General features: G+C 39.7%; 1 pseudogene; it reads left to right on the forward strand.

The window, feature by feature from the left end:
- The first annotated feature begins 19,064 nt into the window (after positions 1–19,064).
- LOC126591415 (60S ribosomal protein L9-like) lies at positions 19,065–20,122 on the forward strand (annotated as a pseudogene).
- Positions 20,123–20,456: the final 334 nt, after the last annotated feature.

Raw genomic sequence — 20,456 nt, forward strand, 5'->3', positions numbered from 1 at the left:
GGTATTATCGGGAGGAAATGAAGCTGAGTATTTCGAGAGACTCTGCTGAGAGTGCCTTCTCGGATGTGAAGAAAAGTTGAGCATTTTTTTTATTTACAGGTCTACCTGGCTGTGGAAGATGGAGGTCGACATATATAGAAGTCTCCCTAACACCAAGTAGTAGTGCTATTCCTTTACCCTTCTTGGTCATAACAATGTAGTGGGAGCTGCAAGCTTCACGTGTTTTAACTTGTCAGAACACTTTGAAAAAGTGGTCTGTGGTATCTGGAAAGCTGATGTTGTGTGTGAAGATTGCAGACAAGCTTTATCCAAGGAAATCTGGCTCTCGAAGTTCGAAGAGCAGTACCTCTTTGGTTTTCAAACAAGTAATCTAGTCGGGGATCTGGCTCTCAAGATTCAGAGAACGGTGCCTTTTCAATTTTTGAGAAAACAATCCTGTTGGGAGTCTGACTCTTGAGATTCGGAGACCAATGTCTCTTCGATTTTTGAGAAAGTAATCCTGTTGGGAGTTTGGGTCTCAAGATTGGAGGGCGGTGTCTCTTCGATTTTTGAGCACGTAATCCTGTTGGGAGTCTGGCTCTCGAGATTCGGAGAGCGGTGCCTTTTTGATTTTTGAGAAAGCAATCTTGTTGGGAGTTTGACTCTTGAGATTCGGAGAGCAGTGTCTCTTCGATTTTTGAGAAAGTAATCTTGTTGGGAGTCTGACTCTTGAGATTCGGAGAGCAGTGTCTCTTCGATTTTTGAGAAAGCAATCTTGTTGGGAGTCTGACTCTTGAGATTCGGAGAGCAGTGTCTCTTCGATTTTTGAGAAAGTAATCCTGTTAGGAGTTTGGCTCTCGAGATTTGGAGGGCGGTGCCTTTTCGATTTTTGAGCACATAATCTTGTTGGGAGTCTGGCTGTCCAGATTCGGAGAACCGTGCCTCTTTGATTTTTGAGCAAGCAATCTTGTTGGGAGTGTTTTCTCGAATGTGAGTAAATTTTGGGCATTTTTGCCAGTCTGCCTTGCCACGGAGCACGGAGGTTGATACACATTGGGACTTTCTAGTTATCAAGCAGTGATGCTATTCCTTTACCCTTGTGGGTAATAGTAGGGTAGCTGGACCTTCAAAATTTATGTGTCTAAACTTTGTCAGAGATCTTTGGCAAAGTTATCTGTGGTACCTGAGGAGCTGATGTTACGTGTGGAAAGTGGTGCCTCTTCGGAATCCGGAGAGTGGTGCCTCTTCGATTTTTGAACCAACGACCCTGTTGCCCTTTCTTTTATAAGGGCACCAATTGTGTGCAAGAAGTACATTCAAAGAGTTATTTCTTGTAGAAATTTTCCCTTTACTTCAGAGATTTATTGCACCTCATTTCTCCTTCATCATTTCTGAGAATCTCTGGCCCATCTGACCGTGGTTTTGACTTGAACTTTGGTGAAGAGGCAGCCATGCCTTCTCAAGACAACATATGGCGCTCATCCTTCTTATCCCCTACTGGTTCTCTTACCGTTGGAGACTCTGTGATGAAGAATGATATGACCGATGCAATGGTGGCCAGGAACCCTCTCACTTTCAAAGATAACAGACTACTTTCCAAACGGTCTAATGAGTTGGCTTTTAAGGATTCTTTGGCTCTTAGTGTTCAGTGTGCAGGTTCTGTGTCTAATATGGCCCAACGCCTATTTGCTCGAACCTACCAAGTTGAATCATTGGCGGCTGAAGTGATAAGTCTCAAACAAGAGATCAGATGGCTCAAGCATGAGAATAAACAGTTGCACAGACAGTTACACAGGCTCGCACATGACTATGCTACAAACATGAAGAGGAAGCTCAACCAGCTGCAGGAATCTGATGGTCAGATTTTACTTGATCATCAGAGGTTTGTGCTTTTGTTCCAAAGACATTTATTGCCTTCGTCTTCTGGGGCTGTACCGCGTAATGAAGCTTGAAATGATCAACCTTCGGTGCCTCATCCTTCTGGGGTTCTGCCTAGTACTGAGGCTCCAAATAATCACCCTCTGGTGCCTCCTCTTTCTGGGGCTCTGCCGACTGCTGAGACTTCTCCTGAGCAACGTTTGTGAAGGCTCCCTCTTGTTTGTTTATTTTGATTTATGTATATGTACATATTTGTAACTTATCGGAGATATCAATAAACAAGCTTTGCTTCATTTCAACGTATTGTGTTAAATACACCAAGGCCTTCTTCACTAAGTTCTTTGAATTTTTCCTTTTGTTGAAGCTTGTATGTTGAAGCTTTGTGAGTGAAGCATGTAGGTTGAGGTAGTGCTCCCTTAATTTCCTGAGTGAGGAAAACTTCTCGTTTGGAGACTTGAAAAATCCAAGTCACTGAGTGGTCATGAGACTTCCGAGTATCAAGGTACAGTAGCATATGGTAGGAGTCTCCCAAGTCTTCGGTCGAGGGAGTTGACGAATGAGGCATTTCCTTTCTAAGTGATATCCCAAAACTCCTTCCTCATATATATTTGTTATGAAAGTTGTTAGGCCCAAAGAAGAAGAGGCCTAGGCAAATTTTTTTTTTTCGAAATTTTTTTTCGAATTTTTTTTCGAATTTTTGAATTTCCAAATTTTTGAATTTTCGAATTTTCGAATTTCCAAAAATATATATACATACACACACACACACACACACACACACACACATATATATATATATATATATATATATATATTTTAATGCTTTGTAGGTGAAGCTTTGGTGTTGAAGCTTTGTAGGTGAAGCTTTGAGGTTGAAGCTTTGTTGGATACCATGAATTGATTTTGCTTCACACTATCTTGATCAAGATAGTGTGAAGCTTTTATAGGTGAAGCTTTGTGGGTGAAACTTTTGTGGTGGGTGAAGCTTTTGTTGGTGAAGCTTTTATGGGTGAAGTTTTTGTGGTGGGGGAAGCTTTTGTGGTGGGGGAAGCTTTTGTGGGTGAAGCTTTTGTGGTGGAGCTTTTATGGGTGAAGCTTTTGTGGTGGGGGAAGCTTTTGTGTGTGAATCTTTTATTGGTGAAGCTTTTGTGGTGGGTGAAGCTTTTGTTGGTAAAGCTTTTATGGGTGAAACTTTTGTAGGTAAAGCTATTGTGGGTGAAGCTTTTGTAGGTGAAGCTTTGGAGTTGAAGCTTTGAAGGTGAAGCTTTGGAGTTGAAGCTTTTGTTGGGTACCATGAATTGATTTTGCTTCACACTATCTTGATCAAGATAGTGTGAAGCTTTTGAAAATTTGTAGTTGCCCTCCATTGATGAAACTTTTGTTGGTGAAGCTTTGGAGTTGAAGCTTTTGTTGGTGAAGCTTTTATGGGTGAAGCTTTTGTTGGGTACCATGAATTGATTTTGCTTCACACTATCTTGATCAAGATAGTGTGAAGCTTTTGAGAATTTGTAGTTGTCCTCCATTGGTGAAGCTTTTGTGATGAAGCTTTGTTGGGTACCACAAATTGATTTTGCTTCACACTATCTTGATCAAGATAGTGTGAAGCTTTTGAGAATTTGTAATTGTCCTCCATTGATGACGCTTTGTTGAATTTCCCAATTTTTTTTTTTTTGGGAAACTAGAAATTTGAAAATGTGGGAGAGACAACATATACAAATTTTGCTTCCATACTGTTGAGCAAGAGATTGTGATGCAAGCCACACCTTGTAGTAGTCGAAGGTTTGGATGAACCATATAAATTGAATTTGCTTCGAACAGTCTTGAATTTGCTTCGAAGGTTTGAGAATTGTAGTTGCCCTTCATTGATGAAGCTTTTGTTGGCACCATAAATTAGTTTTGCTTCACACTGTCTTGATTAAGAGTGTATGAAGCTTTTTAGAATTGTTGTTGCCCTCCATTGATGAAGCTCTTGTTGGCACCATAAATTGGTTTTGCTTCACACTATCTTGATCAAGAGTGTGTGAAGCTTTTGATAATTGTGGTTGAACTCCATTGATGAAGCTCTTGTTGTCACCATAAATTGGTTTTGCTTCACATTGTCTTGATCAAGAATGTGTGAAGCTTTTGAGAATTATGGTTGCCTTCCATTGATGAAGCTCTTGTGGGCACCATAAATTGGTTTTGCTTCACACTGTCCCATAAATTGGTTTTACTTCACACTGTCCCATAAATTGGTTTTGCTTCACACTGTCTTGATCAAGAGTGTGTGAAGCTTTTGAGAATTGTGATTGAACTCCTTTGATGAAGCTCTTGTTGGCAACATAAATTGGTTTTGCTTCACACTGTCTTGATAAAAGTGTGTGAATCTTTTGAGAATTGTGGTTGCCCTCCATTGATGAAGCTCTTGTTGGCACCATAAATTGGTTTTGCTTCATACTGTCTTGATCAAGAGTGTGTTAAGCTTTCTACGAGTTGTAATGATTGTATTGTTACAGAGGGGAAATGTTTGAAGCAGATGCAAGAGGGCTGAATAGCTTGATCTTCGCATGCCATGCATTGAAGTTGTTGTTGGCTTGCAATAAGACTTTGTTGGTGACTATAACTCTTGTTGTGCATAAGTGCTCCCCTAGTTGAGTTGTCAAGCTTGAGGGTTTTTGATTATTTGTGAATGCTAGGAGTTCACATGTACAAGTTGTACCACTCACCTTCTGGTAGGTGGAATGAATGATGAGTTGCTTTCATCACTTGGTTGGTGGTACGAAGGTGAGTTCCTTCATAACCTTTCATCACATTTCATCACCTGGTTGGTGGCAAGAGGATGAGTTCCTTCTTCCCCTGGTTGGTGGCATGAATGGCCAGTTGCCAAATGATATTAGAGTATGGGTTGTACATTTCATCACCTGGTTGGTGGCATAAAGGAAAGTACAGGTTGTACATTTCATCACCTGGTTGGTGGCATGAAGATGAGTTCCTTCTTCACCTGGTTGGTGGCATGAGTGGCAAGTTGCCGAATGATATTAGAGTACGGGTTGTACATTTCATCACATGGTTGGTGGCATGAAGGAGAGTACGGGTTGTACATTTCATCACCTGGTTGGTGGCATGAATGGCAAGTTGCCAAATGATATTAGAGTACGGGTTGTACATTTCACAACCTGGTTGGTGGCATGAAGGAAAGTACGGGTTGTACATTTCATCACCTGGTTGGTGGCATGAAGATGAGTTCATTCTTCACCTGGTTGGTGGCGTGAGTGGTAAGTTGCCAAATGATATTAGAGTATGGGTTGTACATTTCATCACCTGGTTGGTGGCATGAAGGAGAGTACAGGTTGTACATTTTATCACTTGGTTGGTGGCATGAAGATGAGTTCCTTCTTCACATTTCATCACCTGGTTGGTGAGAATAAGGGCAAGGTGTCTAGGCACATTGTAGCAAGTGCCAAATGACACAAAGTATGTTGAACCCTTTCAAAGTACATTTGGCTTATGTATGAATATGTTGGAATGTATGATTGAACGAATATACTGTGAAGCTGTTCGTTTAATTTTTAGTCTCGTTGACATATACTGAGACTTTGTTTCATGTTGAAGTTTTGAACCCAAGTGTTTCATTGCTAGGAATGTAAGAGGATTAGAACCGAGTTGTCTAAATCACATTTGTATTGAATTTATGACAAATAGTCTTCGTTACATAGGATGCTGAACGGCTGAAGCTTAACACTTGTACAATGTGAGTTTACTTGTAATAGTACTTCAAGTGATCAGCGTTCCATGGATGGCCAAGGGTTTTTCCATCAGAGCTTCTAAGCTTGTAGGAGCCAGGGTGACTGATGCCAACAACTTCAAACGGTCCATCCCAGTTTGGACTAAGTGTTCCTTCATTCGGGACTCTATCGCAAAGTAATCTTTTCTTCAATACCCAGTCCTCCACTTTGAAAGAACGAGGTTTGACCCTTGAGTCATAGTAGTTGGAGATGCGCTGCTTGTAGGCAACATTCCTCAAGTGAGCCTGGTTTCTGTGTTCCTCGACTAGATCTAAGTTGAGGGTAAGTTGTTTGTCATTTTCGCTTTGCACGTAGTTCTGGACTCGAAATGTTGCTTGCTCAAGCTTAAATGGGACAACTTCCTCTGTACCAAAGGTAAGTGAGAATGGGGTTTCTCCTGTTGATGTCTGATACGAAGTGCGGTATGACCAAAGAACTTGGGATACAAATTCTGGGTAACAACCTTTAGCCTTGTCCAAGCTGGTTTTCAAAGTTCGCTTGATTCTTTTATTGATAGCTTCAACTTGTCCATTAGACTGGGGATGAGCTGGGGAGGCAAAACATAAGTTGATGTTGAACTTAGAGCAGAACATCCTGAACTTATTATTGTCGAACTGTAGCCTGTTGTCAGTAACTATTGCATTGGGAATACCGAATCTGTAAAGGATGTTCTTCCATACGAAGTCTTCTATTTTTGCCACAGTAATGGTTGCCAAGGGTTCTACTTTGGCCCACTTTGTAAAGTAGTCAACAGTAACGATTGCATAGCGAACCTTGCCCTTCCTTGCAAGCATTGGGCCGATCAAATTAAGTCCCCATTGGGCGAAGCGCCAAAGGCTGATCATAGGAATGAGCGGCTCGGGTGGAGAGTGAGGAATATTTACGTAGCGTTGACACTTATCACATGAGCGGGATATTCTGATGGCATCTTGGTGGAGTGTTAGCCAATAATATCCTTGGTAAAAAGCCTTGTGTGCTAGGGATCGAGATCCAGCATGATCTCCGTAAACTCCTTTATGTATTTCCCAAAGGACAGTTTTCGCCTCTGCGGGCGTAAGGCATCTTAGGTATGGTAGGTTAAAACCCCGCTTGTAGAGTTGGTCATTAATGATCAAGTAACGGGTAGCCTTGTATCGAATCTGCTTAGCTTGGACTTTGTCAGTTGGAAGGATGCCATGAGTAAGGAATCTATAAATCGGAGTAATCCAACTATCCCCCTGTTGTAAGTTGGACACTTCCGCAGCCCTGCCAACAATTCGACCTGAATTTTTCTCCCAATCTTGTCTTCCACCATTGAGGCGAGGCGAGCCAAAGCATCTGCATGACTGTTTACTGCTCGAGGAATTTGGGTGATCTGGTAGTGGAAGTGCTTGAGCAACAATTGTGTTTGTGCCAGATATGCTGTCATTGAGCTATCCTTAGCGTTAAAGTTGTTGGTGACCTGGTTAACCACTAAGTGGGAGTCACTAAATATATCAATTCGTTTCACCCCAAGGTGTTTGGTCAAACGTAAGCCTGCTAGGAGGGCTTAATATTCAGCCTCATTGTTCGAAGCCTTGAATTTGAAACGAAGAGCATACTCCATCACCACTTTGTTAGGGGTCGTAAGGACTAGTCCTGCTTCACAACCCTGTTGGTTGGACGAGCCATCAACATATAGACTCCATGTTGGGGCTGTTGGTTCTATTTCCTGAGCTTCCGAGGGTAATGAAACCACTTCTTTAGGCGTAAAAACAATGTCAACAGGATATGTGAAGTTGGCGATGAAGTCTGCCACTGCTTGGCCCTTCTCAGTTGGTTTTGGTTGGTAGGAGATGGCAAACTTACCCAATGTTATTGCCCATTTGATCATTCGCTCAGAAGTGTCAGGACTTTGGAGTATCTGTCAAAGAGGATGATTGGGAAACATGATGATGAGGTGTGCTTGGAAGTAAAGGCGAAGTTTTCGAGCAGACATGAGCAATGCTAGAGCCAATTTCTTAATGTTGGAGTATCGTGTCTCCACATCTTGTAAGGCTTTGCTAGCATAGTAGACATGCCGTTTGATATTACTCAAACATGATATTGAGTAAGCATCCATGAAGCCCAGAAGTTCACACCCTGCCGTAGAGTCTATAAGTCTGTTTATGAGAGGAAGATGAAAGCTATCTTTCGGGCATCTTTTGTTTAGGTCGGTGTAATCAACACACATTCTCCACAAGACCTTTTGGAGCATGAGACTTTCCTTGGTCGGATTCTTCTTAACAAGGACAACATTTGCTACCCACGTTGGATAATTGACTTCACGAACGAAGCCTATGCCTTTGAGTCTGCCTTTATTGCTTCGTACCGTTCATTGTTATAAGATCTTTGCTTCTGTCTCACTGGCTTGGTCTTGGGGTCAATACTTAAGCGATGACAGATTATATCGGGAGAGATGCCTGGCATGTCCTCGTATGACCAGGCGAAGACCTCAGTGTTCTCTTGCAAAAAAAGAGATCAATGCCAACCGAATGAGTGGTGACAAGGTGGTACCAATCTTTACCATGCGATCCGGATAATCTTTTGAGATAGAGACATTCTCCAACTCTTCAGCGGGTTGTGCTTGCTGGGTGAAAAAGTCATCTCAAGGATCGTTGGGTTGACTGTTGCCACCGTGAAAATCCAAGTTGGCTTCGTCTGGGCTGGTTTTTATGACTTAGTCATGTATATAAAGGGTTTCCTTGGGCACAGGCAAGTGTTGTTGCTTGACCGAAGTGTTGTAACATGATCGTGCACTAAGTTGATCTCCTCTGATGTAACCATTGCCATAAGGGGTTGGAAATTTCATCAACAACATATGTGTGAATACTATGGCCTTGAGATCATTGATGCCTATGTGTCCGAAGATGACATTGTATGCCATTGGGCAATCAACCACCAGGAAGTTAGTAGTAATGGTAGCTGTGTAAGGGCCTATACCAATGGTGAAAGGTAAGTGTATGCTACCCAAAGGTTGCACGATATGACCGAAGAAGTTTATCAGAGGGGAAATCGAGCGATCGAGCAAGTGTTTAGCTACATTAAGTGCCCTGAAAGCTTCAGCAAACATGATATTGACCGAAACCCCCATGTCTACCAGGATTTGTCATACTTCAAAGTTGGCTATGTGAGCTTCCACGATCAGTGGGTCGTTGTGAGGGTAGATGATACCTTTTTCTTCCTCAAGGTAGAAACATATTGGATCCCAGTTAGGCTTTTGATACTTACCTCCCCTGATGTCTTCCACGTGAAACACTTGGTGGCCAGACCTTAAAGCTCGTTCACTATTTTTCATGGCCTTGTTGGAAGATTTAGATATGGGTGTGCCACCGCTTATGGAATATATCATATTCACCTGACGTTGGTTACGGTTACCTCTTGGAAGGTGAATGAGGAATTGATCAAATTTTCCTTCACGTGCCAAAGCTTCAATATGATCACGAAGGGTGATACACTTCTCGTCGTCATGGCCGTTATGCTCGTGGTAACAGCAAAACATGCCGGTGTTCTTCGTAGGCTTGTAATCCAGGTGCCTCGGCTTTGACTTCGGTATCAAGTGTGCTATGCTGGGATAAATGGCCACGCATGTGGCGTTCAAAGGTGTGTATGCCTCATACCTCGGGGTAGGGGTTGTCCTGACACGTGTTTGACCCACTGTGTTGACTGCCTGGGGTCGGGGATTATCATGGTGATACCCTTGGTTATCACGGTAGTGTCCTTTACTCATTTTACTAAAATGAGACTGGTAAAGATGTAAATCTTTCCTTTTGCCCTAAGATTGATATGTCTGTTGATTTGGCAAAGTATTAAGTAAAGGCAGGGGGAGGTACCGCTGTCGTTTGGAAGGTCGAGGTCTTCTCATTTGGTTGGATCTGGCTTCCATTCCCTACTTGCTGATAAGGGGTGGCTGTAGGGGGTTTTCCTTGATATGTCCTTACCTCGGCGGAAACATGGTTGTAAGCCTGTGCCATCACCTCAGAGTAAGTCTTCCAAGTGTTGACATTGATCATGTACTTGAAGAAACAGTCACGTAGGCCTGCCGTGAAGGCTTTGAGGGCAGTCTTGTCGTCTGCCTCGGCACAACAGGAATACTTATGGCTGAAGCGGCCAGCATACATACGTAATGACTCGTCTAGCTTTTGGCGAATAGTGTATAAGTCATCCGCAGAGTGCAAGCGATCGGTCTGGAAAATGAGTTGAGAAACAAACAGTTTCCTCAATTCCTCAAATGAGTCTACCGTCTCAGGTAGAAGACGACAATACTAGTTTAGAGCTCCACCAGATAGGGTAGAAAGGAAGAGAAGACATCGCTCTTTGTCGATGTGCATCCTGTATGCCATGGTAGACTAAAAAAGGTTAAGGTGTTCAATCGGGTCCTCATTTCCAGTATAGAGTTGTAAGCCAAGCTTTTGCTTTGTCTTTGCTTAGAGGGGATGTCGAGGATACTCCTTGTAAGAGGGCCAGGCCTAGGTTGGTTCCAATCAGGTATCTCAACTTGTCGTTCGGCCTTCAACTTGTTTACTTCCTTAAGAAGTTGTAGGACAAGAGGGTCCTGAGTGGAGTCATGTACCACTGGAGCTTTCTTTCGTAAATCTCCATCTCCTCTTGGAAGTATGAAGGTTTGATCAAGAGCATGTGATTTTTCCCTAGACTCACCGTACTAACTTCCAAGGTATGTCTGTCGGAACATCTTTGAGTCCCCTATACCTTCGTGTTTCTCTAGCACATGTTGCCCCTTCCCCAAATTGGTAGCCGGCCTGGGACATGGGAGGGGACCGAGTCTTTCAGAGACCCTTGGGTCATTGATCTTCGAGCTTACATGGATGGGATTGTCTCGAAGTTTATTTAGGAAATCTCGACAGTCGTAAAAGACGGTTTTTTATCATTCTACTCTTTCTGTAAGGAGGTGTCTTCCTCCACTTCCCCTACTTCGGGTCGAAGCAGCTGGGTTGAGAGAAGTCTCATGTTGATCAATGTTTTGATGATTAGCTCGCTCCTCATCAGGGATACATATGTCGAAAGAAGGCGACCCTCTGTGTTGGGGGGCACCCCAGATGATGGTTGATGTCCACAGGGGTAACGAGCTCGCGTGTTTGAGTACGCTTAGTTTCGTGGAGCGTCTTAAAGAGCTTCTCATATTGCTCCTGGAGGACCTTATTCTTCATTGCTATCTTGTTATTCTGAGCTTCTAGCTCATCGACTTTAGGTTGAAGAGCAACCCTCTTTCATTCCTTCTTTCGTTGCCTCGCACCAAGTGCAAGAGGAGTGTCATTCTGCGTGTTATGGCTTCCTTCGCTCCCCATGTTGGAGAGGGATGCCTGATCAAAAGAGAGTGTACGAATGGTGGAAACCAGCTTAACAAAGCTGAAGAGAGTGGGAATAAGTGTCGTTCCCACAGACGGCGCCAAATGTTGATGCACAAAATCAGTGAGGACTTTGGTACAACAGAAAGTGTTAAGTTTGTGACCTTCGCTAGATTGCTCCGGTTACTAGTGTGGATAAGTATGTAAATGGATAGAAACAGAGAAGCAAACATAAGATGTACGTGGTTCACCCAGATTGGCTACGTCCACGGAGTAGAAGAGTTCTCATTAATTGTGAAGGGTTTACACAAGTACATAGGTTCAAGCTCTCATTTTGTGAGTACTAGTGAATGATTTAGTATAAATGACATTAGGAAATATTGTGAGAGAATGATCTCTATTTATAGAAGAAAGTTTCTAGTTTCATTCTGACATTGACACGTGTCGTGTTATGATTGGCTTCTGATGTTGACACATGTCGCGCTATGATTGGCTTCTGATGTCGACACGTGTCGTGCTATGATTGACCTTCTGGTTGGAGGGAAACTCTTCTGGGTCCTTGACGGTATAACGTTGACCGGTGCTCAGTAGTTTTGGGATTAGTCAAGTATGGTACAAACACAACCAATAACATGGCAGCTGCAGCTTCGAAACCAGCCGCTACCCTTCAGCCATGATCCCTTGGAGGTTCGCCACTAGCTGGGGGTAGTGTGCAGAAATTTGCTTTTGCATTTCGCCTGAATGCTCGCTTGGGCTTTATTTGCATTTGCCCAATAACTATGGGAGAAGGCTTCGATAGATCCAAGCAGTCACAAAGATCATAGCTTGATGTGCTTATGACCCAGAAATGGAAGAATATTAATTGCAGTGTGGCCCACGAAACAACAAAAAATCCAAAGAACACACTTGCCTCAAGCTCCTTATCAAAATACTTGAAAACATTGGCAGTTTCCAAAAATACATCACTTCCATCGTGCAGGGCAAGAATGATTGAGCCAATCTGAAAAAAGCTTGTTATGTATGAGAACCCAATCAGGAGAACAGTAATTACATGACCCTTTCCTCAACAACCCGATGGAAATTTTGTGAAAGATGAATTTGTCGAAGATGAGGTGAGCAGTTAACAGCCGAAAGCAAGGTAGACAACGACAAGGAAATCCCATGAGCCTGGGGTGGCATTGTGGCTCCAGAATGAACACATGAGCGGTGTCTTGGAACCGCATCTTGGGCAAAGAACATTCATAAGCAGATCAAATTCTAGTACAGCTTCCTTCCAATATCATATATCTTCTTGTCGATGAAGTTAACCCAGAACTTGGCCTGGGCTCTGAGGTAAGAGTCAGAGGGCAAGAGTGAAGCCTTATCATTCCAAACCTTATCAATGTATTGAAGCGCAATAAGGGACTCGCACAGACCAGTTTTCCATTATGAATGAGAACCAGGATCAATAAGAACCAGGATCGTTTTGTGAACCAGGTTCATCTGTAGCAACAATGGACTTTTGTTTCTCAAGTCCTCATCTTTATACTCATACTAGATGCCTTTCTTAGCCAGAGCGATCCTCAGCCTCATCCCAAACTGGCTGAGTCAGAAATCTAACAAAACCACCTCATCCGCCATTGAAGGTTGAAATTTGAACTGTTTGATACAAATTTACAAAAAGGTTGCAGAGGGTTAGCTTATCTTATATTATATGGCATTTGCCTAAAAAGTTCTCTCTCTCTCTCTCTCGTCCTTCTTCTTTTCTTTCTCTCATCTGTCCCCTTCTTGCTAGGTGCCTCCCTCTTTCTTTTTTCTTTCTTTCTCTTTCTTTTCCTTTTCTTTTTATTTCTTTTCTTTCTCTTTCACTTTCTTCCTTTCTCTCCCTCAGTGATTGTCTTTCACTTTGCCCAAAAGGGCTTCATATATTTATATTATATAATATTACATGAAAAGAAATGAAAAGAGAATCTGAGCAGTTTGCCCGAATAGGTTTTATATTATATTATATGAAAAGAGAGGCAAAATTAAAAAGACAAAAAAGAAAAGAATTGTTGCCCAAAGTCTGTCTTATCCTTCTTCCCATTTCTTTTTCTTTTTTCTTCTTTTTCTCCCTCTTTTTCTATGTTTTCTAGTTTGCCTGATTGAGGGCATTTTTCCAGTTTCTCATCTCTACAACCAACAAGGATGCTCACATGTTTTTTGGTATCAATGAGAAGGAACACAAGCCAAACAACATTCTTTCTAATGCTAGTTGCACTACCAATTGCCTTGCTCCCCTTGCCAAGTTTATCAATGATAGAAGAATCGAAGAGGTAGATGTGCCTCTTCCTTCAACATCATTCCTAGCAGCACTGGAGCCACCAAGGTTGTTGGAAATTCATAGCAAATAAAGTTGCTTTATGATTAGTACGTGGAAGGACTTCCACTCAATGTGCCTTTATTGTCACGGTGGGCTTTCAAATATTCCTACTTGCTGTAAGAGAATTCATGTGTTCTTCATACTCAATGTCTATGATGCCTGTTATATCATTAATCTTCTAGAAGAGCTTATTGGAGTCGTAAGTTTCACAAACTTTGCTCAAATTTGTAAAACTTGCGGGGCTTCTGTTTGCACCTAAAAAGTACCAAATTTTACTCAATTGGGCCATTTGGGCTAAATATGGCATCTGGAGGATTATTGTGCGAGGCGGCTAACTTGGAAAGATATAATATTGCTTTTCCCTTTTGTTTGGGTGGTGAAGGTTTGCCAAGAGCTTTGTTTAATCAAAAGAATTACATGCTTTCTCATTGCAAATGGATTAGAAGGCAACATATGGACATGGAAGTGGACATCTGGTGAAAGAAGCCAACTTGCTTCTTTTAATTATTAGTTTATTGCAAGTGGTGGAGACATCTGGTGGAAGTACAAGTTGCCCTTTTTAATATCATTTCACATGCAAGCTGTTAGAGAAGTTTCTTTCGAGCAAGCTCAATGTTGTCAGCAAAAGGCTATCTTAGATCTCCATATAAAGAAGCAGATGCACAAGGATTATGAACACTCAACCAATCAAACAAACAAACATACAAACTCTGCTCTCAAGCCAGATTTGCATCCAAAAGCTGTAATCAGCTCAGATCCCAGTATACATACTAAATTTCAGAGTTGACCCCTTCGTGAAAGTTATAAAGCTTTTCATTACGAGTGATTACATTTTTCACACTTCTACAATAATTATTATTAATTTTATTAATTTTTCACTCAAATAAAAAACATTGTTCATGAGATTTGGAGGGTTTTAAAAATCTAAACGACCATTTAACCATCGTCTAAGTGTTGAGGATGCAATTATGAACGTTTATTATGTTTTCACATCTTTCAGACTTATACATTAATGATTATGAATTTTGTTTATTTTGAACTCCCTTAAAAATGTTATTCATGAGAGTTTGTATGGTTTTAAAAATTCACACGATCATATACCCATCCTCAAAGCATAAAGGATGCGACTACGAGCGTTTGCATATTTTTCGCACATGTAAATTAATTATTATAATTTTTTTAATGTGTTTGGTATTTTAAAATTACTTGATATTTTTATTTTTAATGTGTTTTATGATTTTTAATCTCAATCTTTGCCTATAATATACTATAAAAATAAATAAATAAATACAACTTCAATTTTAAAATTATATAGAATAATAATTAATAAACAATATATACATATTCATTATATCTATTGTATTTTATAGTAAGTTTCTTTTAGTAATTTAAAAAATTAAAATCATCAAAATAACTTTTTTTTATCGTGTCCGAAACAGGTTACCCGCGTGTAACTCTCGTGTAAACCTATTAAGGACCCGTTATTAACGGGTTATTATCATGTGACCCAATAATGACCCGATCATTTATCATGTTAACCCGAAACCCGTTATTTTCGTGTCATTTACGTGTCGTGCTAACGAATCGTGTAAGAAATTGCTAGGTCTAATTCAGTATTCTTTCCTTTTTCTTTTAACAAACAATATGATATTTACATTTATTACAATTGATTGTTGACCCACATAAAACAATCAACTGCTGACCAACACATAACAATCCACAATGAATCATAATCTAGTATTAAGTGACTTTTTTTTTTGTTTCCATGTGATTCAAATTTGAGACCCCTTATTTAAGTAAAGACCGAATGTTACTATACCAACTGATCATGCAATTATATGATGGTACTATTCTGAAGTGAGCAATTATACGAATCAAAGAACTGTACCACTAATAATTTCCATTACAAGGACCAAATAGATAAACAATGCTACACAGTCCTAGATTTTACCATTTTTAGGCCAATCAATATTATGTATGTAATTGAACTTTGCAACATAATTGTGTAAAGATTAGTGAGTTTTTACTGATTAACTTTTGACTAGTGATACTTCTTAAAACTTAAAAGAGATCCAAAGAGTTCCCTTAACTTAATTGTGTTCGTTTCTAGGTCAATAACGACAGTTGCCACGCCAATTTCACTACCCTACTAGGTAATCCAACTCAGACATACAAAATTCACCTTCAAAGATTGGTCCCGCTTTTGTTCCATGAGCCTAACCTAAGTCTAATCCTCAGATTATGGTTCCCAGGTTTTTATAACATATATATACACATCTAAACATGCACTCAGACATTTTCATTGTAAACAAAGACATGAAGCAGATTTGACAAAAACAAGATTGCATGCTTGCATTTATAGAAAGTAGATTACGTACAAATAAATGTAGTATATCAAGTAAAAACACTATTACATTAGATCAGAAATCGTAGTGTAAACAATATGATCAATGATACTGGTCAAATGTAAATCTACAAATTACAACAACATAATTAAACAGGTACAGCAGGTTGATCCATATTAATTGTTCCAAAGGTCGTCCAAGTCGATCATGATGTCACCATGGGTGTAGTCAAAATTAAGAGGGAGAAGTTGATCCTTATCCATGATATGATGTTTCTGATCAAGATTGGATGGACTAGCTAGTGAAGGAGCCACGGTGGGATCGGCAACAAAGTAGTCTGGCTGGTGGTCTTGTGTAACGAAGTAGTGTGGCTGATCATCAAATCCAGTCGTAGCAGTCCACGGCAGATCATATTGAGAGAAAACAGTACCACTACTTGGGTCTTGTGTACTGGAGCAGTAGTACTGTGGCAAGTCCGCCATAACATTATTCACAAAACCATTGTGCTGAAGATAGTCTTCTTGGCTAGACATAGACAGACCTAGTGAAGAGGCCATAGTTGGGTCTACGACAAAATTTGGCTGAGGGAGACATACGTAATCATCCGGCATCGGCATAGTCGTAATTGGTACTACTGTATCATAGTAGTATTGTCGCAAGTCTGTTAAGTATTGTGGCAAGTCTGTTACATTACTCTGCACTTGTTGCTCTTGATTGTCTGGCCCAGCCACAGCCAGTGATGAAGAAGCCAGAGTTGGGTCTTGTGTTACAAAGTAGTGTTGCTGCTCAGCGAGCCTAGTTGACAAGTTTGTACCGTTGAGATGACCACTAGTAGCAGTAGCCTGCTCCTGCTGCTGCGGTATATCATACTGAATAATAACCTCAGAGTACTGTGCTGGCTCACAATAGTAGTAATGTGCCTGATCCACATTAGTCACACTAATACTACTACTAGTACTAGTTGCATTAATATTAGTCTGGTCCTGCTGCTGCTGATTGTAGTGATCGGTATTAACCTCAGAAGACATTGGAGTAACATAAGATTCATCAATATTCTCTGATTGCATCCGAGTCCTTTTGCTCTGGGATTGTAATACTCCAGTCTCGTGATCATCCGCCTTTCTCTTTCTGTCAAAGTTCTTTCGAACCCGGCAGACTACATATTCACCATCATTCAGACGACTACTTGGACTTGATTTAATGCGCATGACCTGTTTAGGGTGAAGGCTGAACTCGTGCATAATCCAGCAACCGCTTTCTTGAGGATATTTAGTATTCTTGTATTGAAACCTTTTAAAGAAACCTATCGTCTCCTTAGTCTTGGGATCTTTGACTTTGGCCCCTGAGGTCTCACCCTTCCATGTTCCAGACCCTATGGTGCGAGCCACTCGGGAACCCGTACCCTTGGCGGCCGGCTTCAACTTGGTGAAGAAATAAAGGTCTTCATCCTTTCCTATATTCTGTCCGCCGTTGTTATTCCATATATCTCTTGCCTCCATGCTACCATAAAGATCGATCTCAGGAATAACATTATCATCCCTAAATGGTGTGCCACGAACCTTGTTATACAGATAGTATCCGACTAACTCGTCATCTCTTGGATGAAACTTGTAACCCACGGGAAAGGTATCAGAAGGTGCCATAGATAAGGTGAGGTAGATATTGCTAAGTTTTCCTTCGACTTCTTGACAAGATGGAATATTTCTTGTGAGAGAGATGGTACGTACGTTGTACTGTAGTAGGGTTTACTATGTGGAGGAGAAGAAACTTTGATTAGGGTTAAGGGGATTTCTTGGAGTAGTGAAGTGGGTTTAATGCGAGTGAGTTCTTCGCTTGCCCTCCAATATATAGATGTAGGGCACCGCCTCTCTATCGTTTCCATTTAATTAGCATGCATTTTGATTCCGAGTAGAATTCTATATAGATTATGGTTTTAATTTTTTTTTTCGGTCGAAAGATTAGGGTTTCAATTATATTTCGGAAATCTGTTTTGATTAGGAAAACTCAATACTATTACTAAGTTTCTTTTTAGGGTTCTTTAGATATAGACTCTTACAACTCTTATGTCCTAAACAAAAACTTCACATGGTTAGAAACATCCAAATAAAACCCAAATTTAAAAATGATTGTCAAGTAAAAAAGTAATTGACCTATTATTATAAAATATTTTCAACTTGTACCACAATATTTAAAATAAATCAATAAATGTAATTACTCACCTTAGTTACAATGAACAAATAGTTATTGCGCATATTATTACCCCTAATATATATATACACACACACGTTCAAATGTATATAGTACTACCATAAGCTCTATATATGCACACACATACAAACATATTATATATATATATATATATTTGTAAATTTATGATGAGCAACTAATGTATATTTTGTAGGTAAATTAAAATTGAGTTAAATAACATTCTTTTTATTTTGTAGGTAATATATTTTCCATGTATTATTACATACATTTGGCACATTTTATTATTCTAAGATATATGTTCAAATAATAGGTAAATTAATTTAGAATCAAATAAAATTGCTTTATTTTGTAAGTAAATTAATTCTGGGGTCATTTTGGTTCCGGTCCCTAATCAACCTAATTGTTAGACTGAAACCTTGTTTGTTTAAATATTTTGATCGAGGTCCTTAGCCTTATTAAAGAGATTTAACTCATGCATTTAATGTCCCACAAATTATGAATTTAAACATATTGAAATAATATTTTTAAAATATAATAAATACTTAAAAATTAGTTTTGGAGTAATCTTGTTCTTCACAAAAATTATAGCAAAAAAATAATGTATTATAGCAAAAAAATAATGTACCCACATAATTATTAACATATTTTATAAAATAACTATTGATATATTTTAAAGCATAAAATTAGCATGGGTACATTTAGCAAAATTAAAAATGGGTACAAATAAATTAAAAAAATATGGGTACATATACAACAAAAGTTTAAAAAATATGGGTACAAAAAAGAACTAATATAAGGGTACAAATTAAAACTGAAAAGAAAATTGGTACAAATTGAAAAACAAAAAGTTGCAAATTAAAAATGGGTACATACTAAAAATAAAAATATTGATAAAAAAAATTAAGGACTCGTGCTAGGTAGGGATGGAAATATAGATATAAGGATCACTCCCTTGGGCGCTGTGGGATCTTACAATTAATGACATATATTAAAATCTAAGGACCTTGATAAAAAATTGATAAGGAATAAGGTTCCAATCAAAGGAAAACTAATGATAAGGGCTTGAAAACTTTAAATGTTAACAAAAAACTATGTACTAACTTTATTTAATGGTTAGGACAAAGCCCAATATTAAACTAGTCCAATTAAAATGGTCCAAACTACAAATTTTCGATTTTGCCCCGACGGCAAGTCTTTGTTCGTTTATCATCTCTTCCTTTCTTCTCTTTGTTATTCCCTGCCTCCATCACCAACCGGAGCTGCAAAGCGAGAGAGAGAGAGAAGCAACCAGAGTAGCAAAGATGATGACCATCCTCTCCTCTGAGACCATGGACATCCCCGACAGTGTCAAGATCAAGGTCCATGCCAAGATCATCGAGGTCCTCACGGGAATAAGACCAGAAAGAGGAAGCTGAAGGTCAAGGCCTGGTTCGGCTCCCTCAAAATCAGCCCCCCCATCCACACCGCTCTCTCCCACATCGGAAATCTCATCACCGACATCACCAAGGGGTATTGCTACAAGATGCGTTTGTGTATGCTAATTTTTCCATCAATGCCTCCATCACTAATGAGGCCAAGTCGATTGACACACGTAACTTTTTGAAAGAAGGTGAGTAAGGTGGATATGATGATGTTTCTATCACCCAATGTGAAAAGGTCAAGGATAACCCCATCTTGGATGGAAATGAATTTTTCTCGATCTTGTGCTCTGATCAACCAGAAATGCCATCTTGTATATCAGGAAGTTTCTTGATGGTATCTATATGAGCAAGAGGGGAACCATTGTTGCAGAGGAATGAAGGGTGTTTGTTTTTGTGTTCTTTCTGAATGTAGTTTAATTTCTTCATGGGATTGGCTAGTTATTCCTTTTGTTGGAGAGTTCCTGTGGAAGAAAATATATCAACGGGCAGATGCGGGCTGCGGGTTCTGTTGAATGTTTGATTGTATTGCTGTTTTTGGTAAGAAATTAGAGAGGAAAATATTAAATATCTGCCATGGTTGATATATTTGATACATTTCATAGAGGAATAATGGAGAAACTGATGGATTTAAGTACTTGAGGGAAAGCTGCCCTTTTGTAATCACTAAGCTACTGCGTTACGGTGCAAGTGTTGGTGAGCAATCTTTTGTTACTTCTGGGTACAAGAAAGCATTGATTGGAATGGAAGGCAGATTTAAGGCAAAGTTGTATTGATTTGGAAAATAAGCCATTAGAATGCTAAAATAAAAATGAGAGTTTGGTTCATTTAATTTTTTTGTTTGTTTGTAATATCTCATGTTCTCAAGGATTTGTTTTGTGATGTAGTTTTTAAACCTTTGATGATGGCTGGCTATTATATGTGTGCATTTGGGGTGCTGTGTCGTGTGTTTGTGAATGAAAATAATAAATTTGTAAATGAAAATTTATGTGGTGTATTTGGAGGTGTTTTGAAATTGTGTTTTTGTTTCATGCATAACAAAAATAGTCATTGTTTAGTTTAAGAAATAATGATATTACTCGTGTTCAGTTGTATAAAATGTTAATGTTCAATTTTAGAAATAGTGAGTACTCATATTCAGTTTCATAAATAGTACTAATGTTCAGTTTCATAAATAGTTCTCGTGTTTACTTTCATAAATAGTACTTGTGTTCAGTTTC

This window comes from Malus sylvestris, chromosome 11 (genome assembly GCF_916048215.2).
Source record: "Malus sylvestris chromosome 11, drMalSylv7.2, whole genome shotgun sequence".
Lineage (NCBI taxonomy): Eukaryota > Viridiplantae > Streptophyta > Magnoliopsida > Rosales > Rosaceae > Malus > Malus sylvestris.